The sequence below is a fragment of the Callospermophilus lateralis genome, chromosome 1 (genome assembly GCF_048772815.1).
Source record: "Callospermophilus lateralis isolate mCalLat2 chromosome 1, mCalLat2.hap1, whole genome shotgun sequence".
In the NCBI taxonomy this organism is placed as follows: Eukaryota; Metazoa; Chordata; class Mammalia; order Rodentia; family Sciuridae; genus Callospermophilus; species Callospermophilus lateralis.
Genome location: NC_135305.1, coordinates 96,448,273 through 96,464,270, shown reverse-complemented (window position 1 = coordinate 96,464,270; position 15,998 = coordinate 96,448,273).

Here is a 15,998-nt window from a genome sequence, read left to right as displayed (position 1 = left end):
CACTTCTATATTTTTGTACTATACCTTGTTCCACAAAGGAAGGAAGAAGACAATTGAAAATCTTGGAGGAACGTGATCTACACAAAATAGTCCATTTTTTTATCTTGTCTCTCTCCAGAAGCATCTGTTCAACAGAGTGAGGGATTGTCACAGAGATGTGGGATTCAGGTGTGTAGCTTCAGTGATACAATTTTACTGTATTCTTTTACTATCCCAAATAAAATTTCAGATAAAAAACAACTAAGAACTAGCTAAGCTAATTTCTCCATTCTACATACCGTAAAGAGGTGGTGGAATAAGTAAATTAAGTGAAAAGCATCAATATAATCTGTGTTCCACAGACGCTTATATAACAACTGAGTAAAATTTTCTTTACATACTGTGAAGATCTTTTCAAGAAATGCAATCATCTTAGAGGTTCTGACCCTTAGCTGGAATGAAGTTGTCTTCTTGTCCATAGGAAGCCCTATATTTACTTAAGAGTGAGAAGAATGGCTTGAATTCTATTACTCTCCACATTGTTGAAGTTACTGCATCTTGATCTAGTAATGAGAAGGTAAAAAGCCAGGACTGTGGCAGCCTAGTGTAATGATTTCTGTATTGAACTACAGTGTATGTGTGTGTGTGTGTGTGTGTGTGTGTGTGTATGTGTATGTGTGTGTGTGTGTGTGTGTGTGTGTATTTCAGTGCCATTCTATACTCCCATGTTTCTACCATTGTGTACCTATTGTATTTATTTACTTGTGTTTTGTCTAATTATTTTAAAGTCAGTCCTTCACTGAATTATTAACACCAGCCAGTAAGGAATTCTTTCATGCCCCTCTCTGCCCCCACCATCTTCAGGTCTAACCTGGGACCACCATTCATTAAATGTTTGTTGAGAGAAAAAAAAAAAAAAGGAGCTAGGAAGAACGTAAAGAAAAGAAATTGTTAGGAAATGCACAGTGACAGAAGGCACCCAAAGTCTACAGTGAAAAACTATTCTAAAATTACAGTGTATGCTTTCAAAAAGTTATTCACTAATACATAGTATAATTTTCTTACCATCTCATACCAAAATAGTACTAGAAATAAGGTAGAGTTTATTGATTTATTCATTCAACATAGAAGTATTCCAGGAACCACTGAGAGCACTGAAAATGGGAGTAGTGAGTGACATGGCCTAGGTTGCTGTGTGGACTCAGACTTACAATTTATTGAAATGACATAAATTGTAAGAAAAAAATAGCAACAAGTCCTAAAGGCAATATAAAGGACAATGAGATACAGGGTGGTTGTAGCTGTTGGTGGGTTGTGGAGACGTGAAGGGGTGGGACTGCTTTAGACAGGGTACAAAGGAAGATCTTGGGAGTCAGTGTCAGCTGAGCAGAGACTCAAAAGAAAAAGAATAAGAAATTATGGAGCCATCTGAGGGAATAGCTTCTGAGACAAAAAGATAAATACTATTAGGGCCAGGTGAGGGATCCAAAATAGGGCAAGAGTCCCTAAAGTAATATGGGCATAAGGGAAGAGACAGAGTCAAATGGTAGAGGATCATGGAGGTTATGGTAGTAAGTATGGAAACTGATTTTCACTTTGATAATCTTTGTCATTTAATTATTATTTTCCTGATCTTAAAAGACGATTTCCTTCTATATTCATGACATTCATTCACATGTTTCTGGTATTCTATCTACATCTTGGGGACATGGAAGGAACAGTCCTTCCATTGAGATTCTTGACAGATACTCAATGTTCCAAAAAGTGTATCCCCTGTTCCCTGTCCCCCCCAGCATCTGTGAGTGCCACGCAGTAAATCTAAGCATCTTTTTTTTTTTTTTTAGTTTTATTGATTTTATTTTTTTGAATACATGACAGTGGAATGCATTACAGTTCTTATTATACAAATAGAGTACAATTTTTCATATCTTTGTATATAGAGTATGTTCACACCAATTCATGCCTTTATACATGTACTTTTTATTATAATTCTTATTTCACATTTATACCACAATTTTTTCATATCTGTTTATATATAAAGTATGTTGACACCCAATTCGAGTCTTCATACATGTACTTTGGATGATGATGTCCATCAAATTCCACCACCCTTGCTAATTCCCTGCTTCCTCCTTTTCCCTCCCACCCCTCTTCCCTATCTTGAATTCATCTATTCCTCCCATGCTCCTCCTCCCTAACTCACTATGAGTCAGCCTCCTTATATCAGAGAAAACATTCAGCATTTTTTGGGGGGGGATTGGCTAACTTCACTTAGCATTATCTTCTCTCTTTTAATACTGAGTAAAATTCCATTGTATATATATGCCACATTTTCTTATCCATTAATCCACTGAAGGGCATCTAGGTTGGCACAAAGTTTTGCTATTGTGAATTGTGCTGCTAAAAACATTGATGTGGCTGTGTCCCTGTAGTATGCTGATTTGCATATAGTCCAAGGAGAGGGATAGCTGGGTCAAATGGTGGTTCCATTCCAAGATTTTCAAGGAATCTCCATATTTCTTTCCATACTGGCTGTACCAATTTGCAGTTCCACCAGTAATGTATGAGTGTACCTTTTTCCTCACATCCTCTCCAACACTTATTGTTGTTTGTCTTCATAATAGCTGCCATTCTGACTGGAGTAAGATCATATCTTAGAGTAGTTTTGATTTGCATTTCTCTGATTGCTAGAGATGATGAACATTTTTCATATATTTGTTGACTGGTTGTATTCCTCTTCTGAAAAGTGTCTGTTCAGGTCCCTGGCCAATTTATTGATTGGGTTATTTGTTTTTTGGTGCTTAGCTTTTTGAGTTCTTTATATACCCTAGAGATTAGTGCTCTATCTGATTGTAAGGAGTAAAAATTTTCTCCCAGGATGTGGGTTCTCTGTTTACCTTACACATTGTTTCCTTTGCAGAGAAGAAACTTTTTTGTTTGAATTCATTCCATTTATTGATTCTTAGTTTTAATTCTTACACTATAGGAGTCTTATTAAGAAGGTTGGGGCCTAATCCCACATGATGAAGATTAGGACCTACTTTTCCTTCTATTAGACGCAGAGTCTCTGTTTTAATTCCTAGGTCCTTGATACACTTTGAGTTGAGTTTAGTGCATGGTGAGATATACAGGTTTAATTTCATTTTGTTGCATATGGATTACCAGTTTTCCCAACACCATTTGTTTAATATTACTCAGCAATAAAAGAAAATAAAATCATGGCATTTACAGGTAAATGGATAGTGTCGGAGAAGATAATGCTAAGTGAAGTTAGCCAATCCCAAAAAAACAAATGAAGAATATTTTTTTCTGATATAAGGAGGCTGATTCATAGTCGGGTGGGGAAGGGGAACATGGGAGGAATAGAAGAACTCTAGAACAGGCATAGAGGTGGGAGGGCAAGGGAGGATGCAGGGGGTTAGCAATGATGGTGGAAAGTGATAGACATCCTTATCCAAAGTACATGTATGAAGACATGAATTGGTGTGAACATACTTTTTGTACAAACAGAGATATAAAAATTTGTACTCTATATGTTTAATAAGAATTGTAATGCATTCCACTGTCATGCATTTTTTTAAAAAATGAAATCAATTAAAAAATCATCTTCTTTGGTGTTTGGGATTAAACCCAGGACTGCTTACCTAGTACGCATGTGCTCTACCACTGATATACTCCCAACCATTAAAAAATCAGTTTTGGGATTGGGGTTAGGGCTTAGTTGTAGAGTGCTTATCTGGCACACATGAGGCACTAGGTTCAATCCTCAGCAATAAATAAAAATAAAATAAAGGTATTGTGTCCATCTACCAATTTATATATTATATATTGTGTATATATATATATATATATATATATATATATATATATATATACATAACTCGATATGTGAGCTCAACATGGTAGGAAGGTGTCAAAACTGATTTGAAACCTGAAGAAGTTGGAGGTAACCTTACTTTTGCTCAAAAGATATTAATTACCAACATAGGATAAAGGAAAAATTATAAGTGGTCATTAAGTAAAAGACAGCATACCAGCAAGGTTAACTTTTTTTCCAAATTCTCTATGTATTTAATTTAATTTTCTTGACGTATGACACTAGCTAGGAACTCAGTAAGATGTTAAAAAGAAGTAGTAGGAGAGGAGACCCTTGATTGCTCCTGATCTTAGTGGAAAAGTTTCAAATTTATTATCATTAAGAATGTGGTAGGGGTGATATGGCAGCCAGCGCCCAGGTGGCTAACACTGGGCTAGAAGTCACCCAAGCCCGAGGGTGGAAAGTGGAGAGAAGGAGCCCAGGCCCCACTGGGGTGACAGGGCCACTGGTGGCTAGTCACTGGTGCAAGCCCAGGCCAGGCCTCTGCATTTCTAGGCAGAAAGCAACAGTTGGCACGAGCCCCGCCCTGCACGAATTCTGAATGTTTGGGTCATAATTGACCCCCCAGCATTCCAGGAGTTTCAGAGCAGAGGTGGATAGAGACAGAGGTGGTTTTCAGAGGTGGATACAGACAGAGGTGGTTTTCAGAGGTGGATACAGACAGAGGTGGTTTTCAGAGGTGGATACAGACAGAGGTGGTTTTCAGAGGTGGATACAGACAGAGGTGGTTTTCAGAGTGGGTCTGATGGCTCACTGAAATTGCAGAGATGTCATCCTGGTTTAGAGGCCTAGGCTCCAGTTTGGGCCACTCCTTGGGTCAGGTGGGGGACAGCTTGGCTTCCCTCACCGGCCATAAGTCCAACGTCACCGAGGACGATTTCGAGGATGTAGAAGCAGGTTTACCTAGTTTTTGGAGAAAGAACATTGAAGATACCAAATGGATGATCAGATATGACAATGAAAGACTTAAAAACTATTGTGCTGACCTTGAGGAAAGGTATGCAGCATCCAAGCTACGGATCCAATATCAGTCTGCCAATTACCGAAATGAACTGGCACAGAAAGAAGTAGAAATCAGGCAACTGAAAACAAGACAGTTTGTACTAGAGGATGAGTTGTTGCAACTTAAGTCAGCTGCCCAACCACTACATTCAGGAGCTGGTGGTATACCATCAACCACTGCCCCGTCTTCATTCGGTCCTGGTTCAGCTTTCCCCAGTGATGACATGGACTTCAGTGACATCATTTCAGCACAACAAGAAATCAACAGACTGTCAACTGAAGTTTCAAGACTTGAATCCGAAGTTGGCCTTTGGAGCGCTGTTGCTCAGGCACAGGCAACACATAATTCGGATCAAAGTGAAATCTACCAACTACAAAATGCTATTAAGCTGCTTGAACAAAACCGAAATCAAGACCTTGATAATCATCAAGGTGAAATTGCAGTTTTGCAGAATGTACATCAACAGAAACTGGCAGAGATGAGTTGCCAGTATCGAGAGGAACTAAATGACTCTGAAGAAAGAATTAAAAAACTTGAAAATCAGTTACAGCAAGGTGACTTGGGAGTAACAGTAACTGATGAGTTTAAAATCTGTGACTTGCAAAACACAATTCAGGTTCTACAAACTGAAAAACTAGAGTCTGCCAGGAAGATCGAAGAACTTGAGGATCAACTAAAAGACAAAAATGAACAATTATCTTTGGCACAAAATGACACAGAGGTCTTGAGGAGAGAAAAAGAGCAGCTCAGTGAGGAAAAGCAACAAATAATGGAACAGTGTGAAACCTTGAAGCTGGAATGTAGTCAATTGCAGCCTTCTGTGATGGAGCAGAAAGAGGAGGAAATTGGGAATGTGCAGAAAACCAGCGAACAAATAAAAGCCCAGTTGCAGGAAGACACACACAACACTCCAGCAGACAATTCTGATAGTTTTTAAAAAACAAAAATTAGAAGTCTTCATATAGAAAACGGAAGTGAAAAACACGACCTGTATCACTATGAAACTGAAAAAGGATTGAAAGGAATCCAACAACGGGAACTTGAAATTCAGCTTGTAAATGAAAAGAGTAGATTTTTAACCAACCCGATTGATCAGCTGTCCGAAGATGAAGTTGGTCAACTCACTCAAGCTATGCCGCAACAAGCTCTTCAGGCTAAAACTTATTCAGGAAAACTTGATATGATTCCACCCCAGCCCTTGGCTACGTCATCACATACCTCCCAGTCAGCAGAGGTCGAAGAGCTAAGACAATCACTGCAAGAAAAAGAGGCCACCATTAGGATGCTCCAGGAAAATAACCACAGGTCGTCTGATGCAATTGCTGCTGCCACAGACAGAGAAAACAAAGAACATGAAGAAATGGATTCTGAAATTAAACAGCTCAAGGAAGAACAAGATGTGTTAAAAACTTTGCTGAAGGAAAAAGACCTCTTCATCCAAGCCAAAAGTGATCAGTTACTTTCTTCCAATGAAAAGCTCACTGACAAAGTGAATGAAAATGAGTTTTTGAGGCAAGCAATAACAAACCTAAAAGAGAGAACATTAATTTTAGAAATGGTCATTTCTCAACTCAAAGGGGAAAATGAAAAGATGATAGAAACATCCCAAGAAAAGGAAATGGAGTATCAAGCATTACAAGAGACCAACATGAAGTTCTCTGTGATCCTGCTAGAACAAGAGTAGGAGTGCCAGTCCATGAAGGAGCAAGCTCTTGCCTTTGAGCAGCTGTTACTAGAGAAAGAAGATGGCAAGTCTGGGGACTTCCGTCAGCTTTTAAAAGCAGTTGAATCCATGCAGGAGAAGACCATCCTATTTCAGCAGGAGAGAGACTAAGTCACCTTGTCTCTAAAGCACCAACAGATGGCAAACCGGACCTTAGAGCAAGAGGTTCAACACTTACGTGACAAAGAATTACACTTAAAGCAGGAGTTACAGAGCCTGAGGAGCCATCATCTAGAATCAGAAGATTCTTACAGCCGGGAAATTTGGGCTGCAGAGAAGAGAGAGATGAACCTGAGAGAGAAAGTCACACTATTGGAGGAAAAGCTGCTCTCCTCTTCTAATGCAAGTCATCAAGCCAGTGTGCAGGTAGAGTCCCTGCAGAAACAGGTGCGTTTCCTCTCCCAAGAGAGGGAAGAGAACGCACTGCAGCTTTCGTTCTACCAGGAACAAGGAAAGCAGTATGCACTGTCACTCACTAACCTGCAAAAGGTTCTAGAGCATTCCCAAGAAGAAGAAAAAGCTATGTATTCCACTGAATTAGAGAAGGAAAGACAACGTACAACCGAATGGAAGGAAAAGGCAGAAAATCTAGAAAGAGAGGCATTGTTATTACAGGAACGCTTGGATGAAGCCAATCGTGTGTTGGATTCAGCAACCAGACTTACACAACAGTTACATCAAAAGGAAAAACAGATTGAACAAAGTGAGCTCCCACGAGAAATACTGGACGATGCACCAAAAAAATGGATGAACTTGGAAAATGGCACAGAAGGAAAAGTGGACAAAGCCCTAATGAGAAACCTATTCATTGGGCATTTCCAGACACCGAAAAATCAGCATCCCAAAGTGTTAAGGTTAATGGGAAGCATCCTGGGCATTCAAAAGGAGGAAATGGAGCAGCTGTTGAGTGGAGATGATGGTGGTATTACTAAGTGGATGACAGGATGGCTTGCAGGAGGATCCCAATGTGTCCCTAACACACCTTTGACACTAAATGAGCAACCTGGGCTGAAGAGTTCTTTTTCAGAACTTTTTGTCAAATTTCTGGAAACAGAATCTCATTCACCCATTCCATCAACAAAACTTTCTGCTCATGCCATGAAGTGTCTAGACTCCAGAGGAAGGAGAAAGGAACATACCAATGTACCAAGAAGTGTGACAGATGCAGCAGAATTCAGAGCTGGTAAAAGAGAGGCTGTGAATCCATTCTTGGCACCAAGTTCTGCGGCTGTGCCACTGATTAGCCTAGATGGACTTGGACCTGGTGGACCTGGGAATCTCCTTTTGAATCACATTGCAGACTTCATGCCCACCTTTACACCATTGCCAGTGTCACCAGACAATAGCGCCAGGGTTGTACTAAAGGACTTTTGAAAGCAATTCAAAGTGATTCTCAAGCCAGGGATGAGTTAGCACTTTATATAAACATTTTGTTCTCTTTATAAAGTGGCCTTTTCAAGAAGAAGTGGTGTATTTGTAGGGACAAAGAAACAAGTTGATCCATAGAAGTTCCAGGTATTTTGTCTCCCCCTCCCCATTTTTAGTGTGTGTTTGTTTGCTGTAGCACTGTTTTAAAATAAATTTCTCTTTGTTTACCATAGTCCTCTTTTTCATATGATATTTTTCTGATGCTATCAGGTAATCAACAGCAATAATAATTATAGCTCCAACCCCTTGTTTTAGGATTATATTTGTTAAATCTAATTATATTAAGATAAAAATGATACATTTATATAACAGACAGAATAGAAGAAAAATCCAACCCATATGAAACCCATATGAAAAAGATACATACCTCAGAATTTGGGCTAGCTGAAAACAAAATATGATGTAGCAAAAAGTTGTAAATTCTTTGGTTTATAAAAGAAAACACTGTATAACTACTAAAAGGAAATTACAGTGGGAGGGCCTGAACATGAAGTTTAGTGGATAAATTCTAAGATTCTTTTAATCCAAATACTATGACGCCTATCCATTTTACTTCATTCTATAAAAAAGTCACTTGACATTCATTTCGTTTTCTAGATGTTACATATGTCCAGAAGGAAGATGACATTTGTCAGTCAGACCCAAAGTATAATCACATGCATCCTTTTTAATTTGTAAGAATGTATCACTAAATATCTGGACAGTTTATGTACTTTGCTGGGCCCTTCAGGAATGCTTTATAAACACATTTTTTAAAACATTTGATCAAGAAAAAAAGTGGGGTAGAGAAATAAAACATTACAAAATTTTGAAAGATGAAAAAGTGAACAAAGGAGTAGTTAAATCCTGTCTTATTTTTGTAAATTAAGGTAAAAGATAAATCAAAAGTTTCTATTAAGTCAGGTGATATCAGAGAAGTGAGAAAGCATATGATATAGCAAATGCCTCTCTGACACCTGTAATTTCTAAAACCATTAAGAACATTTTTATTAAAATTGATTCAAATAAAATTTAATATAAATTAAATTATTTAAAATAAATCATAATTTATTATGAATTAATTTCACTAATTTAATTTATTAAATAATTTAATTATGAATTTAATTGATTTCATTAATTTAATTCATTTTATTAATACATTTTATTTATTAATTTAATAAAATTAATGATTTGCATAAAATTTTATTGAATTTTTAAAAGATTAAAAATTAATTTTAGTAAATTTTAATAGAAATTATCATTTAATATTCATATAATTTAATATGAATTTTAATAAAATTAATTTAATTTTGATAAAATGTTCTCAATGTTTTTCGAAATTGCAGGTGTCAGAGAACTATTTGCTATATAATCTACTTTTTTCTCTTCTTTGATTTCACCTAACTTGAGCTGGAAACTTTTGATTTATCTTTTATCTTCATTTATAAAAATAAAAAGTGAAGACTATATAGATCAGACAAGAAAGTGGGAAGACAGTAGAGTATATAAAACAAACACACATATATATCAAGAAAAATAAAAAAATGTTAAAATACCAGAAATTGATGGGAGTATAGAGAAAGAAAAAAAATAAAAATAAAAAAAATGTACAACACAACTCAAATATACTCTTCAGAGGTCCCAGTCCTCAAAATCCTAATTCATGCAATGTACTAGGCTTCACACTTGTTGGGGATGTGAGGGCAGGAGAGGGAGGGGGAAAAAAACGGAAAAAAAATAATCTTGAATGAAGACACAGGGCTTGTTTTGCTTGGTGATCAGTATCTTTCCTGCTTCCCTTCTCATCCAATAGGTGGTGTCCTTTGTTGTTAGATGGTATCTCTATCCTCAGGATGGTGAGGGTAATTAGAGTATCACTGTGCCAGGTTAATGGCTGCTGGAGAGGGGGGAGTTAGAAATTGGGTACGTGGAAGATGGTGATGAAGGTGACCCAAGATGGAGGCTCCTGCTTTCAGCAGTGGGGTTGGGTGGGGGAAGCCAGGCAATGGTGTTGGAAGATGAGTTCAGTGACCAACTCTGTGGCTTGCAGTGTTGGCTGACTTCAGAGCCTGTGTGAAGGTCCTAGTTGCAGGCAGGCTACTGCACATAGGGGACTTTGCCCACTGCTGCAGAGTCTCAAGATGGTGGTGACTGGGGGAACCCCACATTGGTAGATAGAGTTCACATAGGGATGGTGACCACAGTTTCTACTCATGGGAAGCTTCCAGGTGTTCTCCATAGGAGCAGCATGTGTGCTTTCTGCTGGGGTAGATGACCGAAAATTCTTTGAGGGTGCTGCTGCAGCTGCTTATGGTCTCACTTGGGTACCTGGTTACCCTGCCTAGGTGAGTAGTTGGGACCCTGAGGTTTGGAGCCCTTAACAAGTGCAGAGGGCAGGAATAAGCTTGCAGAGAAGCAGTAGTCTCACTACTTGCATCCCAGGTCACAGGGCAATGCAGAATGCTGCCTCCCTCTGGCCCACAATCTTGGATCCAGAAATAGAAACATTTGTAGAACAAGGTGAAAACAAAACTAGTCCAAAGATGTAAAGAGATCTGACTCCAACTAGAACAAAATTTGATTGTCAATTTTGTCATGATTAACTATATATTTCTAATGTATTTAGGAGACAGGAAGTTTTGATTATGTGTTAATGGTTAAAACTTTATTTTCCAAAAAATATCAGGTGACACTGATTCACACAGTGTCACCTCTCTTCTTAACTAACTTATTTATATTGCCGTTCTTCCATACATTGAAAAGGAAGTTCCCATAGCAGTTCATGTGAGAAATGTTCAACTGCCTCCTGAGCTCTGCTCAATTGGCATCATAGATGCTCCTCTACTTATTCTCACCATACACAATTTAAACAGATCAATTTCAAGCAAGGAAATTGAGTATGCCATCAGTAGCCTACCAAACAAAAAAAGCCCAGAATCAGATGGATGCACAGCTGAGTTCTATAAGCTCTATAAATAAGAACTTACAACAATATTTCTCAAACTATTACATGAAATAGAAAAATAGGGAACACTTCCAAACACATTCTATGAGGCCAATATCCCTGATTCCAAAACCAGACAAAGACACATCAAAGAAAGAAAAATTCAGACCAATATCTCTAATAAACATAGATGAAAAAAATTTCACTAAAATTCTGGAAAATTGAATACAAAAAATATATCAAAAAGATAGTTCACCATGATCAACTAGAGTTCATCCCAGGGGTGCAAGATTGGTTCAGCATATGGAAATCAATAAATGTAATTTATCACATCAATAGAATCAAAGATAAAAATCATATGATCATCTCAATAGATACAGAGAAAGCATTTGACAAAATGCACCCCTTTATGTTCAAAATCATAGAAAAACTAGAGATATCAGAAACATACCTCAACATTGTAAAGGCTATCTATGCTAAGCCCCACAGCAACATCTTTCTAAATGGAGAAAAATTGAAAGCATTCCATCTAAAAACTGGGACAAGACAGGGATGCCCTCTTTCACCACTTCTATTTAACATAGTTTTGAAATTTTAGCCAGAGCAATCAGATGAGAGAAATTAAAGGGTACACATAGGAAAAGAACAACTCAAATTATCACTATTTGCAGACAATAGAGGTCTTATATACCTAGAAGACCCTAAACATTCCACCAGAAGTCTTCTAGAACAAATAAATGAACTCAGCAATGTAGCTGTATATAAAATCAACACCCATAAATCAAAGGCATTTCTGCATATCAGTTACAAATCCTCAGAAAGAGAAACTAGGAAAACCACCCCATTTACAACAGCCTCAAAAAAATAAAATAAAATACTTGGGAATCAACTTAATGAAAGGCATGAAAGATCTATACAATGAAAACTACAGTACCCTAAAGAAAGAAATCAAAGAAGACCTTAGAAGATGGAAACATCTACCTTGCTCTTGGATAGGCAGAATTAATATTGTCAAAATGACCATAGGACCAAAAGCACTGTACAGATTCAATGCATTCCAATCAAAGTTCCAATGGCATTCCTCATAGAAATCGAAAAAGCAATCATAAAATTTATCTGGAAAAATAAGAGACCCAGAATAGCTAAAGCAATCCTTAGCAGGAAGAGAGAAGCAGGTGGCATTGCAATACCAGACCTTAAACTATACTATAGAGCAATAGTAAAAAAACAGCATGGTATTGGTACTAAAACAGACTGGTAAACCAATGGTACAGAATAAAGGACCCAGAGACTAACCCAAGAAATTACAATTATATTAAACAAAGGTGCCAAAAACGTGCACTAGAAAAAAGGTAGCATCTTCAACAAATGGTGCTGGGAAAACTCTAAGCATCTTAACATGTCTGGATAATACACAGAATTACTGCTCTTATAGGAAAATTAATGTGCAGTTGCACATTTCCCCTGTTAGAATTTCATGGCAATCTTTGTTGAAATAAATAAATATTCAAAGCCTGAAAGAGATGATGGAAATTATAGCAAGGCAAAGTACCTAGCTCCCATGTTAGCAATAGGAAAAAGTTACACATGTTAGCTGAGCCTTCCCACATGTAATGTGAGCCTTCCCAATTCATTTGGGGAAGAATTTTCTATGGGATGTTGCAAATAGTAATCTTCAGTAATAATGGACCTACTCAGCTACATTGGAAAGAAAATGATGTATTTTAAGAATAAAGTTTATTTGATAAACTACATCTTCAAATGCCCATTTCAAATATCTGGCTGAAAAATTCTTCAGGCAACGAATTATGTAGGAATGCTTTTAGCTATAGCCAGTGCAGCCAGATTCCTTTAAGCTGCTTTCTCCAGGGGAGTCTCTTTTTTTGGCTGCTGTTACCTGCTCCATTTGGAAGCTTGGCTGGGATAGTCATCACAGATAATAATGGCAAGGTACACACTGACCAGTTGGAAAAGTCAGAAAGGAGATGCTGGGGGTGCAAATGGAAAATGGGAAAGCAAAAAAAGTTTAAACGTTTTCAATATTAGACCACAGTAGGCAGCTTAACAGATGTGTGAAGGACATGTAAAAAAAACAAAAGAGAGAGGGGATGTAGATTTCACAAAACCTATCTTTAAAAAAAAAATTCTTGACTGTTTCCCTTTATTACACAGCAAATATATATGAATGCATTATTAAACATAATTTTTGCTGTTAACTACTATTTTACAGAATTTGGATAACACTCTATCTAGAATTCTGTAATTATTTTATCACTTAATAAGTCAATATGATAATTTTCCCTATGTAATTATTTATGCATATCATCTCATTGATTTTATGGAATTCTACTTGCACACATTAATTTATCCAATTTCTTGATGCTAGGTATTTAGATTTTTAAAAAATTATACATCATACATTGTACTATGTTGAGAATATTGTTACTCACATCTAAACATTTCATTAAAACCAATTTCCAGGGGTTGAATTTCTGATCAGGATAGAGTATAGGTCTATTTCAAGAGGTTTTTTTTTCTTAAATACATATACAAACAATATGTAAATATATTCTAAATACATGAAATATATAAAGTATAAATACATAATTCTAAATAGATACATGAAATTAGATACCTAAATTCTATATATACAAATCCAGTCAATTCTGATTAGTTACATCAACAATCTTTCAGGCTGAACAATAGACCTAAATCCATAATGCACATAGAAGCAGTGGGTGAGCAAGACAGCTCAGCTGACTTTTTAAAGAAATGAAAGAGAAAATCTATGAGAAAAAAATCAAGGACAAAGACAACATCAGATGGTTATCTGTGACCTGAAGGCACTAAAAGACACATTACTTTCCAGTGATTCCCTAGATGGGTTATTCTGACATATACTTACACTGGAGATACACAAAGGTGCTCAATTTCTCATCCTTTTGTTCATATTATTTTAACTTTTATTCTCTAGGTCACTAATGAGGTCATTATAAATAAGTGGATTAGTGCTTATGTTTCTTGAATTGTCAATTATCTGGTTGTATTCCTGGATATTTTTCTATTGTATGTTTACCTTTTTGTCAAATAGAAGAGGTCTGTTAGAATTATGTTGCAAATAATATTTTTCCATTTAATTTTGATAATGCAGTTTTTGATAGAAAAAATAATTTTTAATGTTGTAAAGTAAATTAATCTTTTTTTTTAGAAGTTGGCTAATTTTGCTTTTTGCCAAAACAATCCCATCTTGCATCCAAGACAAGCTACCCAAGACCACTGAAAAAATGAGAGAAGGAATTTGAATTCAAACTAGACCCTCTGACTTCAACTTTCATACAACTTGCAGTTCTTAGTGCAGGTGCACAAGTGCAAGAGGTGAGTCCTTCATGAAGGGCAGTGGAGGCAGTGTTTGCCAGGTCTAGTGCCCTCTCATGGAGAGAGGGCACAAAGCCTGAAGGAGCAACTACTATGTTAGTGCTTTGCCAATCTTCTTAAAAAGACAGGATGAGCGCCCATATGGTAAAATTCGGGGTCACTTCCAGCAGTGTCCCCTTGCCCTGTCCTCTTCCCAAATATACATTTTGCTCAAAAGCCTATTATAGCCTTAGAAACCTCCTACAATTATGTACAGTCTTTCCTTTATGGTGAGGTTCTGTCTACTGAGATATTTTTTGTAGGCAACAGGGTAGAGCTAAAGGAAATCCCTTGCCCCTAGGTATGTGATTTTGGGTAGTTTACATACCACTGAGCTTCAAATTTTTCACCTTTAATTTAAGAATAAGAATAATTGTGCCCACCTTGTGAAGCTAAAACAAATCATGAAATAAAGTGGAACAAGACTAATACAGAGGGTGCAACTCATATTATCACCATTATGTTTATCCATTGTTACTATGAAAACTGAGAGCCAAGCTATGAAGAAACAGACATTGAATAGATAAAGTTATTCAGAGGAAAGAATTGGTTAAAGAAAGCATAAAAATAACATGAAGTTAAAAAGGTTTTAAAGACAGAGCTAAATTAAGGGTATAGGGTCCTAGAAAAGAGACTAGGAGAGAAAGTGGACGAAACTGGCCACCTGAAGCTATATAAAGCCTCTCTCCAAATTTCCTAGGTCTGATATTTATGAAAGAAGCAAAATTTTCATTACCTCCAAAAAGATCTAGTACCATCTCTTTCAAGATTTGGCATTACTGATGTATGTAATTATGAAACCAAATAAAGAAAGCCAGTAAAAGAGCTGAAATGGGGTACTGGAAGCAGCGTGGAAGAAGCAAGGTATTATCTCTTTTTGTAGAAGCCACAGGAGGTATCTTTACACATTCATGTATTCAGTAGAAACTATGTGAAATCTAGAGATAAGCTGATGAAAATCACAGAAGATCCTCTCTGCAGGAGCATCTAGTAGGGGAGCCTGACAAAACAGGTAGGCACTCATCAAAAAGTAAAATATACCGTGGCCAGTTAGTGTATTAGGGGATCCAGAAAAGGAATACTTATACATCATTGACAGGTCAGATAAGGGATACTGAGTCTAAAAAATAAATATTGGAAATCAGAAGCGAGAGGCTCCATCTTATGCCTTTCATAAGATGAAGCAATCATTTTAAAGGCTTGGGTGTGACCGAATATAGTGGTAAAACTGTGAATGAGAGGCAACTCAGTCTTTATGGATGGAACCTAGCATGAAAGAAGCAAGAGTGGTGGAAGGTGAGACTGAATAAATGAGCAGGGAGCACCTGTGGACTCAGCCAAGGGGTGTGGCTTTGCACAATGAGCATGAGTACATGCTTCCGGTATATGCTCCCTGAGAGTGGACAGTAGCAACTGCCTTGGTACATTAGTACAGAGTTCAGGTTTTTAGTCTAGTATACTATTTTAGCTTTTGGCATTATATAAATCATTCTGAAGTCCTAAATAGCCTATTAGCATGTACTAAAAAATCAGAAGCAATAAATAATAAGTATGCTTGGAGATGAACTTGAACCCTGACCTAGATACCATTCAAAAAATTCTCACTGAGGGGCTGGGGATATGGGTTCAATCTCCAACACCACCAAAAAAA